Below are 22,796 nucleotides of genomic sequence, written 5' to 3' on the forward strand. Positions count from 1 at the left end.
GTTCGCGCAGGTTTGCGTCAAAAAATACACCACCGGCTAGCGCCATTCCTGGATGCCAGCTGGCTGTCATATTTAAGCTATGACGCTAGCCATCGGAAAGGCCCAGTTAGCGTTAAAATTATTGACGCTAACCGGGTGGGGGAGGCATAGAGGAAACTGGAGGTTGTGCGTGAAAGAATGGCACTAGTCAGGTTAGAGTAAAAAACATGACTCTAACCTGATTAGCATCATTATTTCCACGCACAACCCCTATGAACATGACTCTTGTCTTAGTAAAGACAGAAGTCATACCCCCCAGCCCAATGGTCACACCCAGGGGACTTAAGTCCCCTGGGCATGGCCATTGGGCACAGTGCCACGTAGGGGGGCCCAAGTTAGGCCCCCCCCATGGCTCTTTGCAAAAAACAAAAAAAAATACTTACCTGGACTTACCTGGGATGGGTCACCCCATCCGTAGGTGTCCTCCAGGTGAGAGTGTGGCTGGGGGCAGGGAGGGTACCGGTGGGCTTTTTTCATGGTTTGTGACTATGGATAAAGGCCCACAGGTCCCCTAACACCTTCCCTGACCAGGGCGTTAAATAATGGTGCTAAGCAGGCTTAGTGCCATTATTTAAGGCCCTACTCCTCCTGTGCGTGATTTTTGCACAGGAGGATAAATAAGGTGCTAGGGCCTTTGAGTAATTTTTTGCCTGGGAACGCCCACCTTGCATCTCATTGATGCAAGGTAGTTTTCCGCAGGCAAAAAATGACTTAACTCCAATATTTTGGTGCTAGACATGTCTAGCATCAAAATATAAATATGGAGTTAAGTCAGTGCCGGACGTGCATAAAAAAATACGCAAATCCGGCACAAACAGAGTATAAATATGCCCCTTAATTTTTTTAATTTTATTTATTTTATGGTGGATCTGCGGAACCACCGCAACTCTGTCTGTAAAATAAAAAATAAATACTTTTTACCCCTCGGGGCTCCCCTAGGGACTCCACCACCAGAACAAAGGGGTCAGGGCATCCCTTTCCTGGCCCCTTTTAATTTTTTCAAATTTTTTCTGGGACTCGGCTTCACCTGAGTCCCAAGATGGCTGACAACACTTCCTTCCTTGTTTGAAGTGTTGTCAGCCAATCATACTTCTGCACGAGATCAGGAGGGATCATCAATCCTTTGTGTCCCTATGTATACAAATTTGGATTTCCTTAAATTTCTTAAAACGTACTGAATGGAGTTACACCAAATAACAAAAAGGGCTCTTTCTGAATGAAGAGTTTCTTTTTAGCTACCTTTGGTATAATTCTGTCCTGTGGTTTTTGCACTATCAGTGTTTAATTATTCCTATGGGAATTAACATTGGAAATGCTCTAAATTGCACCCCCTCCCCTTTATTCCATGTTCCCTCTTGGTGGATCACCACAGACTTTTCCAGACAGCAGCTCACATACCTTTCAAATGTTTTGGGAAAAGTTTGTGAAGATTCGTAAAGCGGCACCAAAGATATAGACAAGCAAAAAACAGCTTTTTCTATGGAAATAGGTCCCTACTATAACTACATACTGCAACCACCATATATATACATATACACACAACTCGCTCCTCATTATGAAAAGGACACCAGGCAATCAGCGTGCAACTGAATTTTCTTTATTACAATCTGTTAGAACAGGTGGACGGCGATCTAACATACAAAAGAGCAAAGTAGTCTGTTATGTCTATATTGGTAAAGGGAGATTTGAAAGGAAAGTATTCTGCATGTTTTATTGAGATAGGACTATTTTACCTGTATTGTGAATTAAATATTGACTTGTGGAATGTCAAGACTCTATTATTTGACTCCAAGTTACAGGTACAAGGATTGTGGGAACACAGAATGCATGTGTATGTAAAAGTAATAATATAGACAAATACCAAGCAAATTAAAGTGGAGGTATAAAGTTTTCAAACAATAATGGAAGGATTATTATTATTGAATGATCGCAATAAGAAACTATTTGTAATGCAGTAGGGCAGCATACATTTTTTATGTTTTGAATGATGTTTAAAATGTTAAATTATTGGTTTTAACTAGCACATGAATCAAGGATGTTTTGCAATATTTTCTCTGTGACTATAATGACGAGTGCAGAGAGAGTAAGTAAGGACTGGTGTTTATATGTGAGTAAGATGGTGGAACAAACAGATTAAAAAAGGTGTTACTGCTTAAATGCATTCTGGTGCTTCCATCGGATTATAATAAAGAGAATTGACTCGCACGCTGAGTGCCTGGAGTCCTTTTCATAATAAGAGGAGACTTGTGTAATGGAGGCGCATACGGTGAAGCGCCACAGAGGCACTGCTGACGTTCGAGGAGCCGAACGGCAACGCCAAAGTGCAGCAAGGATATATATATCCTTAAATATATATATCCATAAATATATATAGATAGATAGATAGATATATACTCACTTAAAAAATGAAAGTTTAATTGGGCCATGTATTCTCTGCGATACAATGCCCATCCTTCAGAGCATGATTTGTTGCCCACTGCAGGACGGTGTAACATGCAATAAAATCTGAAGCCTAGAGAAATGCTTTCCAGCCAGATTCTGTTTGTTCCTACCCGGCTGTAGTATCACTCCCCTCCACACTGACTTGTTAGTACTGCACACCTTTTACTCCTTGAGTGTCACCATGAGCAAAACTAATGCCAAGCAGCAGCGCCTCACCTTTGATGCTTAAAGGCAGTCACGCCAAGCGGCACTCACAGCTGAACAGTTGCCCGGCAGAGGGGGTGTTGTGGGTGATGCTCCCCCTTCAAAGGATGACCTCAAATCAATTCTCTTTGAAATGTGATCCAGTCTTACCGCCATAGATTAGATTTGTACTCTCTGACTAGGCGCATGGACGATATGAAAGACTGCATCGACAACCACCAAACACACCTACTGGATGTCAACAAGCACATGTTTGATGTCAAGGATGTGCACACACAGCAGGTGAAGATTTTGGAGGAAATGAAGAAGGAGTTGCACAGGGTTCAGTTGAAAAACAATGACTTGGAGGCTTGGTCCAGGAGGAACAATTTATGAATATCTGGTATTCCTGAAGCTACAGCAATGGGGTGCACTGAAGATTATGTTGAAACTCTGTTTATCAAGATGTTTGGGGCTGAGAAGTTCTCCCAGTCTTTTGCTATCAAGAGGGTGCAGAGATCATTGGTCCCTCAACCGGTCCGGGGAGCCTCTCTCAGGCCCATTATTGTGAAATTCCTAAATTATAAGGATAGTGACTAGGTGCTCCATCTGGCCCGTGAGGCCAGGGAGGTTTGCTATAAAGAGTTGCACCTCATCTTTTTCCCGACTTCACAGAAACTGTTCAAGACGTCCATAAAACGTTTCTCCCTGTCAAGAAGGCACTCCAAGAGCAGGGCATCACCTACGCTATGCTTTGTCCAGAGAGACTGCGCTTCTCATAGAAAGGTAAACAGAACATTTTTGTAGACTCATTAGCAGCTCTCTCCTTCCTGCAGAAGCATCCTCCCCCAAAGAGTGCTGCCTCGTTGCGTGTGCCGGTAGATGATGTATTGTCCCTAGAAGAGGTGGAATATCAGGTCATATGGGTAATAACTGCTCCTTTGCACATTTGAAGGCGGATAGGTTTGTTACCCAGGATTGTGCTCTCTCCACCGACACCTTGCATTAGTCCACGCCTCCTATCTGAGTTGGATGAATGGTATTGCAGGATATATCGTATTGGCTCGTCCTAAACGTTTTATGATCTAGGTTGAGTTCCACTGAGTGCCTTTTCTTCACACATAAGTTACCATGACCCTTATGCAGGTTGATGCTACTATATTCGTGTGCTAGCCACCCCGGCCTTTGGTCATGTTTAGGGCTGGCCTAAGCACTCCATTTCACTGGCGGAGTTTGGGGAATTCGGAAACTTCGTATTCCATGGAGAACATAAAGTTTCCGATAGACTTCGCACTCCACAACGTAACAGGGTTTTTTTCTGATTATCCCCCGTTGGTGCGATCGTTCTGTCATTTCGCGCCTGCAAGATGTTAGACAAAAGACTTCTGCTCTCTTGCAATCACAATCCAAATTGTTTACTCACTTGCGAGAGTTAGAGCCATGCTAGTGACTTCCGGCACGTCTTTTTTTACGTAGGCAAGCGCAAGTGAGACTGCTGCTGCAACTTGGCGTAGCTGAAGCAGCCAAAATCTACAACTTGGAGTGAAAAATCTTCGCTAATTGACCTTTCACGTTGACATTGCTGTGCAAGGAGTACAATGTTTTGTTTTCCCAACAACAGGAAGTGCCCCACAGACTCCAACCTCCTGTTCCTGTCCAGCAGACTCCTCCCACTGCTTTGTCCATCTCCTGGCCACTTTTCACTTGGATGTCAAGCTGGAAGGGTCACTATTTTTGTCTGCTGGATACATCATTGGATTTAAGGGCAGTTGTATTTGAGTTTCACAAGTAAGTTAAAAGCACTTGTATAAGGGTGCTGTTTAACTTGTTTTGTTGATAGGAGGCATGCCCCAGGATTTAGCTGTACTTTTATTTGTTTTTTTTTAATTTATGTTGGTGGGTGGCATGCATTTGTGGCCTATTTAAATTTTTACTTGTAATATTTGTTCTACAAAGGAATATTTAACAGTACTCTACATTTGTTCCATGTTCTGTTTTGTAAATTTTCAATATTAATTAAATTGACCGTTAATGTAAAGTGGCTTAGCCTGCTAATGTTGCAGGCCTTCCAGCTGCAGGCCCAGTACTAGCTATGGGTGCAGGATGACAAACCACTGTTTGTGGTGTCTGTGGAATTGAAACACCATGGACGGCATTGGATAAAAAATAACAAAATGTTGTTTGGTGGTATTCCACATTTTTTTCTGAAACAGTTTATGGGGGGTTATATAGTACTTGAAGCCCTTGTATGATGTGTGTTGTTGTTCAATTGTGCATCCCCTCTAATTTAAGTTTTTGGAATTACTAATACTGACTAAATGCTGTTTTTCTCCGGTACCAATGTCTTCTTTGTCCAGCCAGTGCGTGAGAGTGTTTGTCATTGGCCACCATGTTATCTATTCATCCTGCTTGTTGTTTGATGTATCTGGTGGCCATTTTGTTTATGCAGTCAGTAGTCCTGCATGTGTTCTTCTTTGTTGTGGTGGCCATGCCTCCTTTCTGGTTGTTGTTTGACCATGTGGCTGACGGCCATTTGTGCAGGCAGCCTATGTTCTTTAGGCCTGCAAGTGCTCTTCTTTGTTGTGCTGGCCATGCTTCCTTGCTGTTGTTGTTTGACCATGTGGCTGGTGACTATTTTGTGTAGGCAGTCAGTGTGCTTTTGGCCTGCATGTGTTCTTCTTTGTTGTGCTGGCCATGCCTCCTTGCTGGTTGTTGTTTGACCATGGGGCTGGTGGACATTTTGTGTAGGCAGCCACTGTGCTTTTGGCCTGCATGGGTTCTTCTTTGTTGTGGTGACCATGCCTCCTTGCTGGTTGTTGTTTGACCATGTGGCTGGTGGCCATTTTGTGTAGGCAGCCAGTGTGCTTTAGGCCTGCATGTGTTGGTGGCCATGCCTCCTTGCTGGTTGTTTTTACCCATGTGACTGGTGGCCACATTGTGTGTCGTGTATTCATGGCTAGTAGGTCAATAATGCTTATTACTAAATGTAGTGTGTGAGCAATTATTTTTATATTTATATACTTTTTTTGCATTTTTCACCTCCACCACTCCTTGCCTTCCAAATCCCTGTGGTTTTTCATGCTTGTCCCCTGTCCCTAGTACATCAGCAATTGCAATCTATTTTCAAAAATGTTTATCCTTTTCTTCTAATTTTTACACAACCTTCATTTTATTTTATTTTATAATATCAGTTTTTCATAATTGTAAATATGTTTTTTCTATACTTTTTTTCTTGTTTTTCAATTCTTTTTACATCAATTAATTTTTTTCCCCAATTTTTCCCTTTAGCCCCATGTCTGCTATAAGAGTACAGTTGCACTACATTTCATAATATTACGTTATTCAAGGATTATTTATATTCCATTTGTCACCAGCACCTCCCTGAGTGTCACATGCCAACTTGATGCAGACAGATAAAGCTAACCGTTATATTGTGTATGTTGTAGTTGTTGCTCTTTCTTATCCCTCATGACTTACATGCTAATGAAAGTAAATGCTGGTGTGTTGTTTTTACAAATGGACACACTGTATTTCATAATTATTTATAGGTTTATTTAAGTAGCCATTCTATGATATTGTGTGTTTCTACTACTAATGCACCTGCAAAAACAATGCCACGTTTCACTGATCCTTCTTGCATGTTTGCTTTTAGGTACACAAAGAGAAAGAGATATCACTCACAGTACTGCCAGACAGAAGGCCTGTGCTCGACGTAATGTATGACCACACTCATGACCACACGAACTTCTCTTCAGCTGCTGAAGCTAAGTGCTACTGCCAAGTGACAGCTTCAAGATGGCCCCAAAGAAAGCTGCTAACAAGAAAGCAGCCAGTGAGAAGAAGGAGCTTCCCACTACTGGTACGTCACTCCAGACCTTTTTTGGACAAAGACTTGTGCCTGCCGCACCAGCCTCTTGGGAAGCAAGCTCTAGCATCAGCGTCCCCATTACAAAGTAGGCCCAAGCCTATGTCTGGCACAGAGGCAGCCTCTCTAACCACAGGACCGCCAATGAGCAGTGACGTAGAATTGGACTTTTCTCTTTCTCAAAGTAGTACCCAATCATTGCCGGAAATTCAGGCCAGTGAACGACAACAGCCGCAGCCAGCAATAGCAGTTCTTCCTGAAGTAGGAGCACATCAGGATGTCGAGCTTCATGCAGAGGAATGCAGAAGAAGCCTCTCTTTCACAAGATCCACTGTTCTCCAGATTTCCACCATCTTCTTCCTCAAGCCCCCATTCTGATGATCAAGACTCCACTTGGATGCTGCCTCAGTCTGAGGCACACCAGGAGAGGCAAGGAGAGTAAAGAAAGGTAGCTAAAAGCCTTAGAGTTATGGATGAAGAAGAGGAGGATGACGAGTCTGACAATGAGCCAGTCATCATGGATGTTAGCCCAGCCCCGGTGGAGTCAAACATTACCCCCTCTTCTCAATCTGCTCCGAGAGATATAGCAGCGATACCACCACCTCCACCAGCTTCCATTTTTACAGGGCCCCAGATGTGACCTACATCCACACCCACCTCAGTAGAAAAAGGCTCCACAAACATCATCAAAACAACATCCACCTACTGCCACTTCTTCAGACATTGGCAGTGGCACCAGTGTTAGAAAGTTGACCTCACCAGTTTGGGACTTCTTTAAGGTTAGTGAAAAGGAGCCAAACATTGCCATATGCTCCATTTTCCGAGCAAGTGTTAGTCAGGGTAAGCTTGGTACAAACTATGAAACCAGAGGCCAAACAACTAATTTGAAAAAATACCATGCAATCCGCTGGGAGTCGCACCTTAGCAGAAAAAAGGAAATGCCTGCAAGTGGTATTAGTGAAGGTGTTGAAAGCAGAGAATCTGATCTGATCATGGTGGAAGGTGAAGAAGAGGGTGACATTTTTGTTACACAAATCAACCCTGTCACCCGCAGTGCAGTAGTATCGTCACCCAAATCAGCAACATCAGAATGGCACAGAAAGACTCAGAGTCAGGTCGAAACACCAAGGCAAGAATCAACAGTGGCTGCCCCTTGAGATGCACATTGAGCCTACCACCACCTTCTAAGTCACCTGCATCAGTGGCACTAGCAAAAAAAAAACAGGCTACTATTACTGCCATGTTTAGGCAGGAGGGGCAGTACAAACGCAACCACCCAATGGCACGTTTGTACAATGAGAAGGTGGCTAAAATGTTAGCGTTAGACCTCCTTCCTTTTTCTTTTGTGGAAAGAGTGGGTTTTCTAGAATTTGAGGTGACTATCTGCCCAAAAAGGAAGGTTCCAAGCCGGACCTATTTGCCGAAGATGCTGTTCCAGAGCTACTTCACGATGTGCTGGAATTGGTTGGACAAGCTCTGCAGCAGAGTGCTGTTCAGACAATCCACCTGACGACAGACATGTGGACCAGTTGCCAAGCCACTGATTACATGTGCATCACTGCACACAGGATCTCTTTTGTGGGGGTTAGAGACATGATATCTGCAGGTGTGAAAACAGCAAAAAAAAGTTAATGGTGCTCAGAAGCATGCAACAGTAGCTATGTTTGCCATGGAGAAATCCAATACAGCTGCAAACATCTTGGAGGACTTTAACAACAAGGTCTTTAAATGACTGCGCCCCAGAGGTCTTAACATTGGATTTGTTGCCACAGACAGTGGCAGTAATGTAGTTAAGGCCATGTCAGATGGTGGCTACTTCAGGGTCCTGTGTTTGCGCACTGTATAAACATCATTGTACAGGACATCCTCAAAAAAGAATCTCGAGTCAGTAAGTTACTGTCCACATTCAGAAGAATCTGCACTTATTTTTGTCATTCTTTTAAAGCCTGCATGCTGTTGAGGATTATACAGCGTGATAATAGAATGCCAAATAAAGTCCTCACACAGGAGGTGCCAACATGTTGAAATTCTACTTATTACATGTTACAGCATCTGTTTGAACAGTACAGACCAATCAATGAATATGTCATGCAAAGAGGGGCTGCAGCTGTGAAAGGCATGATCATTGAGATGGACCAACAGGGCCTGGCCAAATGCCTGACAAAGATGCTGTATCCCTTTGACATTTTTACAAGAGAAGTCAGCAGAGGAGGACTGTACCATTAGATAAGCTATCCCATTGGTGCATATGCTGCTGAAACAGCTGAAACATATGCAGATGAAGATGGAAAAAAAAGATGCAAAGGAGTTGGAGGAGAGCTTTATCCCTCGCTTGTACATTAGTACAAGGCTTCAAAGAGACATTGTATCATTCAAACATTACTTCTGTGCCACAATTCTTGACCCACAATACAAACAATTACAGGCCACTTTCATTCCTTTTTCTGATGGGGATGTTTCAACCTACAAAACATGGTTTGCTGACTAAGCCAGAGACCTAGAAAAAGAACAGCTGGAAATTAGAGGCCCACTCACGGGCAGAAGTTCTGGGGTGTAGCCTACATCGTCCATGGAGCCAGTGGAGAGTGCTGTTGGCTTACAGCAGTAACAAATTGAGACCAGAAACAACAACAGGAATAGGAGCACCAGACCCAAAATCTGCATTTGACTGATTTCTAAAGGCAGGACTGGCTTAAGTCCACTGCATAGGCAAAGGCAACAGAGCTCGAACAAAGTTGAGCACCAATGACTATTGAGCGGATGGACCAGGCCTACGTGGATGACCCAACGGAGGTCTGTCTGGATCAAAACCCATTGGTATATTGGTATGGCAAGAGGCACCAATGGACAGTGCTGAGCAGGCTGGCAATAAAGTATCTGACTTTCCCTGTAGCAAGTGTGTCTGCTGAGTGTGTGTTCAGTGCAGCTGGTACAGTTGTGACAGTGAGAAGGACCAGTCTCTCACCCCAAAATGCAGAGAGATTGACCGTGATCAAAATGAATCAGCACTTTATAACACCAAATTACAGCATACCTGAAGTACAACAGGAGGTGGAGGAGGGTGATGATTGATTGGTCATGCTAGAGTGTTAGCTGACCAACTTCTGGGTGATCCACCTGAGTTCTAGAATGAGCTCTACTTCCCTAACTAGACCTGGGGCACCATAGAACTTTCTACTTTCTACTCTGAACAGCTTTGAGAAAAACAATTGCTAGCAGTGGGAACCTTATTAGTGTATATTGTTTGTTTCTGTCTAAATGACAAATGAACCACAACCACTTTAGGCACATGCATGGTCGAATTGTAGTTAGACCAGTGTGCATTGAAGAAGCCCCCAAACCAAATCCACCAAAATCATTTCAAGGAGATTTGAGAGACAATGCCTGCCTCCATTCTGTGCCCATCCTTTCTTTTGTCCCCTAGCAGAACTGCCACAGATATTTGATTTACAACTTACTGTCCAATGTGTGTTTTGTTTCCTGAATCGAAGAGGATCAGCAATGTGCCACCATGCTTGAATGGAACAGGTAAGTAATGCTATATTTAATGCCTCAACGATTGATATGAGGGATACTTGTTTTCACTGCTGAGAATTGAGATAGTTGGTGTGACTCATCATGTCTAGTGGTGGCAGATAGTGAGAGTGCATGTTTATATGGTTTAAATATATTATGCTGGCTTGTGATTGTGTTGTGATCGATTTATAATGTCGGTAGCATAAAAATTATAATTGGTGATACTTTTTTTCCTGAAGGTGTTTTTTTTCCCCTTCCCCTTTTACACTTACCGAAATTTGTTTGCTAGCATTTTCACACTGCTTTGTTTTCTGGTGCTCTGCTTTCTGGTTCACATTTGTCAAAGAAGACCCAACCAGTCCATTTAGCTAACAAAGTTGTAGTCCAGAAAATAAAAAATACTCAATGTTTCTCTTGTTAGACAGTTACAGGTCACGCTATCTCAATTGGGTCACGACTGAGACTGTGACTCTTGGGAGCAGTTGGTATGGAGTTGGATATAATAATCTTTAATCAGAGTCTGGACCTGAGTGGGATGGAAGGAATCAGAGTGTGATTTGACAACTTAAACAACTGCCAGAAGAAGGATGTTATCAACTTCATGGAAATTAACAGGAGTGATGTGAGGAGCAGTCTAAGAGGCATACTTCAATCAGTGGACTTGTGGTGAGTGGTGCATCAATTGCTTGATTTTGGGAATGCAATACTGCCGTGTGTGTCTACTGGTTGGCTCAAACCTGAAACTAAGTAGTTCGATGTGGGGGCCTGTTGTAGGAAACTGGAGGAGACAGACATATGATGGATGATAATAATGCCACATTAGGCAGTCCTCTAGGTTAAATGTTATGATGAGCATTACAGTTGCGAGTCAGATCATCCTGATACATTCTGACACCTGTCTGGATTGTTGCTGGATGATCGCAAAGGTCTTTCCTCTTGCTCGGCTACTTCTAAGTTTTCTTGGTTCACTACTCCTCATGAAGCTTACCTTCCAATACATACTTCTTTATTCTACAATATCATGATGATAATCATATCTGTTTTACAATCCACAGGCCTTCTCTTCTCCTGCACCATAACACTCATGCTTACCTTGTCAGGCCACTTCAGGCAGGCAGCCAAGAAGATTGACGGGGCAATCACAGAAGATTGCAGATTCACCATCCAATTTGGCAATACAGACTAGTGTCATTTTCCTTTCAATATTCTTTTTTTTAAACTGTGTGTGTCACCTTCACCCCAAAATTAATTATTATATGTACTATTTTGCAAATTTAGCTGACTGAACATTTTTAGATATATACAACTTGGGTCTCACTGGGGCTGGCAGAATGTTAAGTTATCTAAGTTATCTGTGTCATACATATTCATGTTTTTCTATTCTTCCAACAACAGGCTGATGATAATTTCCCAGATGAATATTGGGTTTGTGTTATGTTTGTCTTTTTGTCACACCTTTCCCAAAATTTCTTTCCCATCCATTCATCAAATGCATGATTGTTTGAGATGTTACTTCATAATTTACACTATTGATTATTCTCATACTTGGTGGAGCAGATGTGGTAGAAGTAACTTCAACTCAGTGTACAGGATCTTTATTTCAGTTCACTTAGGTAGAGTGATACCTCAGTTCCTATGCCTTCACTGTTAGTGTACTAGCATGCTACTACTATACCACCATGGTACCTTGAGAAACCATGCAGCCTTCGCTTTATCCATTTAGGTAAGATAATTGAGGAGCATTGCTGTGTCGTTAGTTTAGGAAATGTAACGGCAATGGAAAATCTCTCTAGCCCACTCCTATGGGTCAAATTTTGAAGGATGCACTGCAGAGACCAGAAGAGTATTGGGACAAGGTTACCTAACTGCATAAATAATTGTTATACACTATCAGCAGATTTGTAAAACATGTTGTGCTAAAAGGAACACACCATCAGTAGATTTTTAAACCACGCTGCTTAAAGTCAGCAGTGCGAAGTAAAACACCCCAAAAAAAGATTTTAGGCATAAAGAACTGTACATAATTACTTATTTAACTCCGTCCCCAACAAAAATAATAAATAAATACCTATCCCTTCCACCCACAACTTGCCCACCCCATCCCAAAACAATTGTCCCTTTCCCCAAACAATATTCAAAACAGAAATATTATGTCCAATTATCTGTTGTTCAAAATAATAAAAAAAATAGTCCTGCAAAAACCCATTCCCAACCTCTCGACCCACAACAAGTCCCAACCACCAAAATAAAAGGTTAAAAAAGGGGCAGAGAAGGGCACTAAAGGCGAGCCAGATTTCTCCTGAGGAGCCCCTCCACACATGCCTGACGGGCCTCTAGCTGTGCTACCCTCTGCAGGACGTGGCGTTGGAAGAGGGTCTCTGAGATGTGGCAGCAGGGATAATACAGTGGGTGGCTGCCCTGGCCCTGCAGTGTAGGTGTTGCTGGGCTGGAGGCACTGGGGTCTGGTTGGGGCCCTGAGTACCAGCAGCAGTAACTACTGCTGCTTCTTCCTCCTCTGCTTCCTCGAGGACCACCAGCCGCTGGTACTCAGCCCATATGGCCGTCCACTGCTGCCGGGCTGCTACTTCATGCTGTGATGGTGGAACAGCAGGAATATCTATATCAAGGGAAAAAAAGAGAAATTGTACACAGTGCCTTGAGCAAAGCACTTAAAATCATGTAGTGTAGTGGCACAGTAGCAATACATTTGGTGATCACCTCAGGCCATTTAATTTTAAGGTGATAACTGTCACAGCCATAATCTGCACTATGGAGTTCAAGTATTCTTCTCTCTACTGTTGTGCTAAATTAATTGTGGCATTGCTAGCTCAGCTGGTGCCATAGTCATACTCATTACTGTCTGCAGCTGGGGCAGCTGCACTAGAAAATGATTTTATTGCAATGACCCTGTCCTTCTTTGTACCTGGACTACAAGGCCGATGAATACTAAGAACGAAACACGCCACATATAATAAATCATGCAGATATCCTGTCTGCCAGAAGTAGGCGGTAGGGAAAGCGATGCACTGCAGTGGAGGGAAAGGGTTAAGAAATGGGATTTAGATTGTATGTGGCACATTCACATCATCACAGATTATCCCACTCAGGAAAATCAAGGCACTTAGTTATGGACCACTTTACTCACTGTCCTCAGGCTTCTCCTCCACCAAACATTGTAATAACTACTTTTTTGCAAACAAAAACATTTGCTTTGCAGTAAGGAAAGGAATTGTCTTAACGCACTCAACTGCAGGGTAAGGTAGAGTTGATTAGGATGGGTAGGTAGTGTCCACACTCTACAGATCAATCAATTTCTCATCATCATCATCATGTGCCTAAGGCTTGGCTAGTAGTATGACGCACTGTAGTTGGCAAATGTTGAAAGGGAAAGATTAGAACAGAAGTAAATCCATTATGGAAGCCAAAATTAATTATAATTATCACTTGGCTTGAAAAATGTGGTGCAACCTAAGATTGATTTTCAGAAATTATTCTAAAGTCTGGGACAGAATGTAAGGAAGATTAACAGAGTGAAGTACTAGGAAGTGACTGACATAGTGGGCCCTCGCAGGAAAGGAAAACACACCCTTTTGTAGCATTGCCATGCATTGAAAAGTGCTTGACACATTAACTTAACTTAGGCTGACAGACGCACATTGCACAGCCAACACTGCAGTACCGTTTCTGCCAAATTGAACATGCAGCTGTTAGGTCATCATGGGTGGCACCGGTGAAAGGCAATAGCGAGGGAGGAAGGCGGAGGTTAATGGATACTGGGATGCATATTACCTGCCTCACTTGAAAAATAGTGTGAGTCAAGAGAATATTCTGAATTCCATCCAAACCTTTGCATCAAACCTTTGATAGAAACCATTCCAAGCAAGTAAAGAGGAGTGAGCAGAATGTCCCTATCTAGAAGAGCTCCCTGGTTTCTTCATTACAAGCATTTATCTATCATCATCATTGCAAATGTCTTCTTCTAGTACTCTTATTCTTCTTCACCCTTGGCTTTGATACATACCATTTCAGCTAAGCTTTACATTCTTTCATTTAGTCTTTCACCATTTTTTACATTCCAAACATGGCTCTCTACTAGCCTTTCACCAACATACATTTAGCCAATAACCACCCATTCATCTTTTCACCCATTCACCCACCCAAGAGATCTAAACCACATGAGGAGTCAGTTCACCCATCCAGACAAAGAATCTTTTCACCCATACCCTTTCCCCCACCTGGGCTGGCATTGCGCACCCGTATACGCTTTCATTCATCCTTCACCCACAAATGCATCCTATCATCCTCCTCATCACCCACCTTTATGATTATTATTATACACCCTTTCATCCACACACATATCCTTTTACTCATATTATATTTTACCCATCCATTCTACTTCCATTGTTTTTTCAATTTTCTAAAACACAGAGCTGAAGTTCATTTTATAAATCTTAGTCCACAGAGTTGCAGACAGACGAGCCCAATACTTACTTAACTTCTGCTGAATCTGCAAAAGCAGGGTGTTGTTGAGTGAGTCAACAACACTAGTACACTCTTGTAATGACTAGATTACTAATTGTCAAGAAGGAAGCAACAGGACTTACCACCACCCGCCACTGCCGCCACAGAGCCTTCCCCCTGATCCGTTCCCACAGCCGCGTCGACGCTGCCGCTGCTGACCCTTGCAATGGTGGTTGTTGCAGCTAGAAGAAAAAAATTACACAATTTAGATGCCACATACGCCTCCCCCTATTGTTTTTTTTTTCTAAGAGCAAAATACAACCGAATATTCATTACTATATTTCGGGTACAGATTCTCTTCTATCAAAATATCAGGTGGGCATTTTGTTGTTTGGAAATTTGTTCAAAGTAGGGGTGTGCAGGGAGCTCCACTCCACTGGCAAAGCTAACAGAGTTTTTAGAACTCCGTGCTCTGCTTGGAGTGAGGAATTGTCCACAATTATCTGCTATCCTTGCCAGGGGAGCGGAGCTCACCCCGGCGTGCTGCAGCCCAGTATGGGCTGCACAGCGCAAGCACAGAAAGTCTGTGCTTGGGCTGTGCAGTCCATAACTGGGCTGCAGCGTGCACCAGAGCAGAGGAGGGAGGCAGCCGCACTGAGAGGAGGACTCGTCAGAGAGGAGGACCCAAGGGGAAGCCCCAGGTAAGTCCTCTTCTCATTTTGTGTTGTCGTTGTTTGTGCACACTGGTGCACAAACAAGGACTGAAACTGCAGCTTTCAATGCCTATGGCCCTGGCCTGAATTCAGGGCTGTAGCAGTGAAATCTGCCATTTCAGGCCTCTTGTGCACCTGTCTGTGCCCTATGCAGTGCACACGGGACAGGCCAGTGAACAACAGGCCTGGCAGCTTTCGCTGCCTATGGCCCTGGCTTGAATTTAGGACAGGACCATAGGCAGCTAAAGAAAGCTGCAGTTTCAGGCCTTTTGTACACCGGACTGCCCCGTGTGCAGCACACACAGGGCAGGCCAGTGCACAAGAGGCCTGAAAGGGCAGCTTTCACTACCTACGGTCATCTTAAATTCACCCATCTTGGAAGCACAAAGCAGGGTCAGACCTTGGTGACCAGGCCGACCCTGCTTAGCACTTCCGAGATGGGCGCATTCAGGAGGCCTCTGCAGGGCACGGAACTCCAGCTTCACTGAATTACACAGAGTTTTTTTGTCAAACTCCGTGGAATTCCGCTAAGCCAGACTTCATTCTCTCCGCCCAGACCTACTTCTCACGAAACATGTGTAGAATACCTTACATGGGCATGCAATTTTCAGTACATGTGATCTCTGAGCCTTACCACCACTCCTCAAGACAAGATACATAAGGGGAGATGGAAACAGAAGGAGGCTCTGACAGACTATCATAGCCAGACAGTTCGAAGTAAAGTAACTCAAAGTATAGAAAATAGGTAAATAGGATAATGCAGGGATAAGAAGATAAGTGGAGTTGGAAAAAAATAGGAGACAGGCACAGTAAAAAGGTAGAAAATAATTCTAAGTGTGGAGCAGTAAAGGTTAGGGAAATAAATATTATTGATAACAACAACAGGAGGACTTACTGGGGCCAGCAGACCCATCTGCCCCACCACTTGTGAAGAGGCCACCTTTAGCTGCCTCGTCCGCCTCAACAGCCCTCCTCCTGCCCCTGGATGCTGGATGATGTAAGAAAAAAAAATTGAAAAGATTAGAGGTACTGTTAATAAATAATCTCTCCAAGAATATTGCTTTTTTTAAAAGACAACGCAAACGCAGTAACATTTCTACATCAGATGTTCAGGGGGCCTGTATAATAATAATATTAGTATCAAGGATCATCCTCCTATTTCAAATTTTCTAACCTTATTCCTAATTTCCTAAACTACAAGGGCTCTGTTACTACAATCGCAACATTCTGGGAGGCCATGAAAGTTGTCATCCTGGGTGAATGCATTGCAAAGGGACACAGAATCCTTAAATCAATCTGAGGGAGACTCTCACAGGCTTGAAAGGGAAATTTGTACCATGGAGCTCCATTATGAGGACTGCAAGGATACAAATTTCTTAGAATCACTGAGCACATTGCTACTGGAGTTTCAAGACGATGCAGATAGAGAGGTGACATTCCTAAGTAAATACTCACAGGCCAGGAAATATGGGGAGGGTGACATGTCAGTGCACACACTTGCCATGTTACTGAACCCCTGGTGGACTGTTAATTATGTTCATACTGTTGATGTTTATCAGGGCACTCCCTGTATGACCCAGTGAAGATTATGCAGGAATTTGTTACCTTCTATTACAAGCTGTATACCATTCACTCACAGGCTACTCCAACGGAGATGGAAACATATTTACAGTGGGTTGCTTTGGCTTGGTTGGACTGGGCACACCCAGAGGTTCTCTGCCGATCCCTAAATGCAAAGGAGATTGAGCGGGTTATTATGCAGCTTACAAATGGGAAGGCACCTGGGAGCATTGGACTCCTAGTAGGGTTTTATAAAAGCTACGCTGGGGAGATAGCGCCCATATTGCTAGAGGTGTATACTGAGGCATTTCAAAGGGGTACACTCCCCTTTCAATGAGAGAAGCTATCATAATCATACTCCTGAAGCTGGACAAACCCCCACATAGATACAACTCATACTGTCCTCTCTTCCTTATTAATGTGGACAGAGAGATCCTGGTCAAATTATTGGCTAATCGATTACTTCCTCTGATGCCCAACTTGGTTCATCTGGATCAGTCCAACATCATTCCAAGCAGCTCTGCGGCAGATAATCTCTGATCCCTGTTCACCCTCACACAACAGCTGGACCCAGAAATGCCAGTAACAATGACCTGATGCTATTAAAGCATTTGACACTGTTGAATGGCCTTTTCTGCCAACAGTGTTAGCTACGATGGGTCTGGGCGAGGCGTTTGTGAAGTGGGTACAGTTGTTCTATACGGGTCTGTCAGCTTATTTACACTTTAATGGTGGTATGTCAGAGCCATTCAAGATAGGTCGGGTATACAACAGAGATGTCCCCTGTCGCCCTTCTTTTTGCCCTTGCTGTGGAACCAATGGTCTGCACCTTACTGGAATTTCATCATCGGCAAGGGGTCAATATATGGTTCCTTATACGCTACTATCCATGTATGCTGATGATGCCATGCAGGTGATCAAGGATCCAGCTGTCAATTTGAATCCCATTATACGTGAGATAATAGACTTCAGAAAGTGATCTGGGATTAAAATTAATTGATTGAACTCAATAATGGTGCCCTTGACTGTCACCACCACTAAACCTGGCACCTCTTATCAATTGCAAAGGTGGACTGACTGGCTCAGATATTTAGGCATTCTGTACCACACAGATATTTCTACCATTATTAGAACAAACTATGGGATTTACATGGAGACTTTGCCAACTTGTGTTGCTAAATTTACCACGCTCCCGCTCCCACTGGTGGATAGGGTGGCCCTAATAAAAAGGGTTGTCCCTCCCAAGTTGCTCTATTTATTCAAGAACATTCCAATACCTTTAAACAAAGTCTTCTTTGCCCAGCTGTGCTTCCTAATGATTAAATTAGCGTGGGTGGGTAGACAAACCCGTACAGGGTGGCACACTTTACAACTTCCGTATGACAAGAGTGGGTTTGCACCCCTAATTTTGAAGTTCATTACTCAGTCACACAGGTATAATACATCCATCACTTGTTTCAGAATAGTAGACACACCCTGTGTGGTTATTGAAAGGGGCATGATGAGTCCTACCCCTCTTAGGGCGATCCCTTCTAGCTAGCTCCACAGACCAACTCAAGAAATTCACACAGTGTGCTGTACTGTATGGGTCCGGAACAGATTGGCCTTATTGTGCATTATACTATTACCATACTCTCAGCACATACCCATCAGGCACTATCAAAAACTGTAGTTGGATGCGGCTCCTGGGGTTTTCCAATCGCTGCAAAAGAGACATTTCTTACATCTAATTTATTATGATTCAATTTAATGCACACAAATGTATAACCTATCGAGCATATGTGGGGGGGGCTGACATGCCACTCTGGTTGATATGCTAACTTACACTAAACTTGTACATGAAGCTTGACAGCTGTTCTGCATGTTTCTGAAGGAGCCCCCAGAGTGGATGATTCTAATCATTGTATTTACTAACCCTCAGCCTTCTAAAGGAATATCACAATTGTATACCGCAACCAAGGACCATTGGTTCCTGGAACTTCCTAGGTAATGCCGGGCATGGGACGGTGATTTGGGACAGTGTATAACGGATGAGCAGTAGCACTTCTGTTGTCAACAGACCAAAGAGGTGTCCTCCAATGGCAGGCACATATTGATACATTAGTATAAATATCTACACAGAGCATATCTCTCCCCAGTAGATCTTGCACAATACTATTGTGATACCAATACAAAGTGTGCTCATTGTGGTATCTTGGAGGCACATTTTCTTCATCTAGCTTGGAAATGCCCAGGGGTGGCATCATTTTGGTCCCAAGTTATGTTGGCTCTGCTCAGCATGACTAATCATACTTTCCAACTCTCCCCCTTTGTGGTATTAGTGGGCTATATTAAAGAGATCCCAAAAGCATTTCTGGAATTTACCTCTCTTGCCCTGCTACTGGAGAAATGTAAAATGGTGATGAGGTAGAGCGGTGGGCTCACTCCTAGGTTTCAAGACTAGCTGAAAGCATGTCACTATGTGAGGAGTGTTGAGGACTGTATGCAGAAACACTCCCACAGCCAGCCCGCCCACTGGACCTTTGGGATCAGTCGAGATCATACTTGCTAGAATTAGATCCGGACTGAATGGGCATGACACACAGGCGGAGGTGTGTGGTATCAGTTTCTATTTTAGGAGCCCTACATCTGTTCACTACCTGCTATGGTGATGTTGGACGCCTGGTAGGAGAGACACCATGCTGTTATGGTATGCATGACACTAGTGCTCGGTTATTGTATTTCAGGAATCACCACTGATGATCCTGTGCATGGAAAATTTCAATTGCTCAGCTTGTTTTACTTTGTAATTAGGTCATGTTTTGCCCAACTGGTGTGCTCCCTCTGTTGCTGTTATCAAAATGTGATAAAGCAAATAAATAAATTTAAAAAAAACAAAGGTTACACAGACGTTATAGTTAGACTCTGAATTTACTTTCACAAACCCAGAGAAATTGAGCAGCCACAGTTAGAGTTATTTCAAGTAACTATAACTTGCAGCTTGCAGCCCAAAGTTACTATAACTCACGCCCCCGCCATGCACCGTTTTTTCTTCAATATTTGACTTCTAAAGTTTCATTGATATTTTTATTGACATTATAACAGTTTCCATGAGTGCTGTAATATCTTGGGTAATTAGCAATGGATGGTAAGGGTGCAAGTTATAGTTACCTTACCTGGATTGTGTATTAACCAATTTGCAGTGATTCTGCACAACTAAGAGGAGGGGATTGATTGTGACGACTGTGGACATTGGAGGCCTGCACATAGTCTATATCATTGCCCATTCAGGGCTTAACACGTTTTTAGTATAGTTTATGGCAGCACGTTGATTTAAATTAAGGATGCTGGGGAAAAATGCAAACTATCCCAGATGAATTATCCTCTGTGGCCTTCCTGTATTTGATTAGGGCCACTTTGCATGTCATTGGTGTCTAATGAACCAATGACGAATAATGTATAATTAATTTATTATGTGAATCAAGTTATTTTTATTCATATGTTATTTTCACTGATAATAATCTTAATTCTTTATTCACATATATTTTCATTTTGATTTAATTCTGATTACAGGGGCAATATTTGTGTTTACTTGCAATATAGCATTGTACTATCAAGATGGCTGCCATGTCTAAATTGAGGATTATGTAGTCACTATGATGAGTTAGTGTGTCAACTGTGTTGATTACGTTTATCTGTTGGTCAAGCAGTGCTTAATTTGTGCTTGTTGTTTCCGGTGCGGAGCACTGGCACTTATTTTTGAGGGCCGGCGCTTATTCTTCTGCCCCAAGCATTTGCTGCGAGCAAAAGACACATATGGGAAAGACGGAGGAAGAGAAAAACGAAAAGGCGTCACAATGGGAGAAAGCAGAAAGCTGCAAAAGTGAGCTGAAGGGGCAGGGGTGGCTTTAAATGGATTGAAGAGGCCCGAGATGGCTTCAGGATTACGCTGCGTCAGTATTCCGTGTCCTAACATTTAATTGCAGCAGCCCCGTGTTGCAGAGGAGGGCTTTGAGCACCAGCACGTTTTTATTTACAAATTAAGCACTGTGCTCAATTAAAAGTTATCATGATTATTAAAATGACGAATTTTAGCCGGCGAGCTTGACATTGATGAAGGCGCTTAGCTGAAAGGCGTTTTTCAAGACCTTTTTGTTTTAGCTGGCGAACTGAATAGATACATACTACAATCTCTGCGAAAGAACAAATTGGTTGTTCTTTGTATATATATATATATATATATCTATAGATATATATTCTATTTCTTACCTGACATTTTTCACCAGTTCGTTGTGAAGGCTTATTGCGTAAAACCATATGTGTGGTGAAGGAGTTGTGTTGTAAAGGTAAAAGGTACTACGTGGTAAATGATGTATAGTAAAGGCATGCATGTTATGTCACGCGTTGTAAAGGCTGTTTCCCGTTTGCCAGAGCTGGTAGAATTCGAGTTGGTGCTGCAGGCTGCTAGATTAGAGAAGGCACTAGGTTGACTCCCTCATTTAACACCGGCAAGTTCGAGCTTATCCGGCTACGCTTGGAATACAAACGGATGCATTCTAGCAGATGTGTTATTATCATAAAAATGCAAACACGGAGCAAAATATAGATAAGAGCAAGGAAACAGATTTAATCTAAACATTGTTTACTAACCAAATCTTTACAGTCGCCATGGGTGACAATAAATATGACAAGCGTACCTAAGATTGTGGTCTGCAGGGCATTACTACCAATGTATCTAACGATATAGGAAAAGCAAACACAACACTTCCGATGTCATTTTTCATAGACGTGGCTTGAATTTTACTCGGCTCGCATCTACCAGCAGCAGCCGGAAGATCGGAAGAGCAAGCAGTAGTTATTAGAAAGTCAAAATACAACTGAATCATTGCAGTCATATAATTCTTTAATAGTATTAGATACATAAATAATGGGTAATTCTTACTTCACTCTCGTCCCTTTAAATAATTGAGTTAATATATTATTTTACAGTAAATGCAAAACTGAACTGAAGACTATTTAAATTATGCATTTTTCTTTGGAAATTGATTATTGGTAATTGGTTTCAAAAGATGCACGTTATGCATCATGTTATTGGGAGGCCTTTCTATACATCATTAGTATGGGTGTGAAAAATTCACATAATTAGCATTTGCGTAATTACGAGCAAATACGGTAAAATTACGCAAAAGTAAATATTAATACAAAAAATGCAAAACCGTCAATTGATGCCACAAATTACGCATAAAATGTGTATTTGCATCTTTTTTGGATGAAGCAAGCATTTAATGCTATAAATTGCACAACAACACAAGTGCTGCAAACAGCAGCAGCTCACCTTCTAGTTGTTCACGTTGTTTCCGTGGCTTCGCGCTAAATGTTGCTATAAACAGCAAGTCATTCATGACATGGAGTAACAAGCATAATACGAAGTTACCAAAATTACACAAAATTAATCCTGTTTAACTGAAATTTCACCCAGGTTTACTCATTAGGAGTAATGGAGCGTAATGCAGAAGTAAAGAAAATGTCAAAACTTTTGTTTTAGCTTTTTCTTTTTTTCTGAATGTACTTTGTGTAACAAGTAGCCATTCCATCAGTGGAAATGGACACATGTTCTTAATTGTTGATGTAGCCTCAGTACCTGGCTGCCTTCTTCAGTCTTAATAGTGCTGCCCAAATCCACAGGAGTGCTTTCCTGACACACCAGTTAATACATGTGCAATAGATGAAGATTAATGTCCAGGGCAGGGCAGATCCTCTGGGTGCCCTACAATTATTAGTTGTGCAACAGAGAGATCTCAGCCATTATATTAACTCTACAGTCACCATCACACCTAATAATACAATGTAGGCGCATTTCTTATGTTTACACAAACTAACAGGTAATCCAGCAGAGAGAGGCCACTAGAGAAAGCTGAAAGGAATATCTACAGAATGATGCTACCCTCTCCTGGTAATAGTGTTTTAAATGATGGAGAAAGTGGCGGACAGTATTTCACAGGCAAACAGATGCCTTTTAAATTAGGTACCTAAGTTTA

Source organism: Pleurodeles waltl, chromosome 5, assembly GCF_031143425.1.
Source record: "Pleurodeles waltl isolate 20211129_DDA chromosome 5, aPleWal1.hap1.20221129, whole genome shotgun sequence".
NCBI lineage: Eukaryota > Metazoa > Chordata > Amphibia > Caudata > Salamandridae > Pleurodeles > Pleurodeles waltl.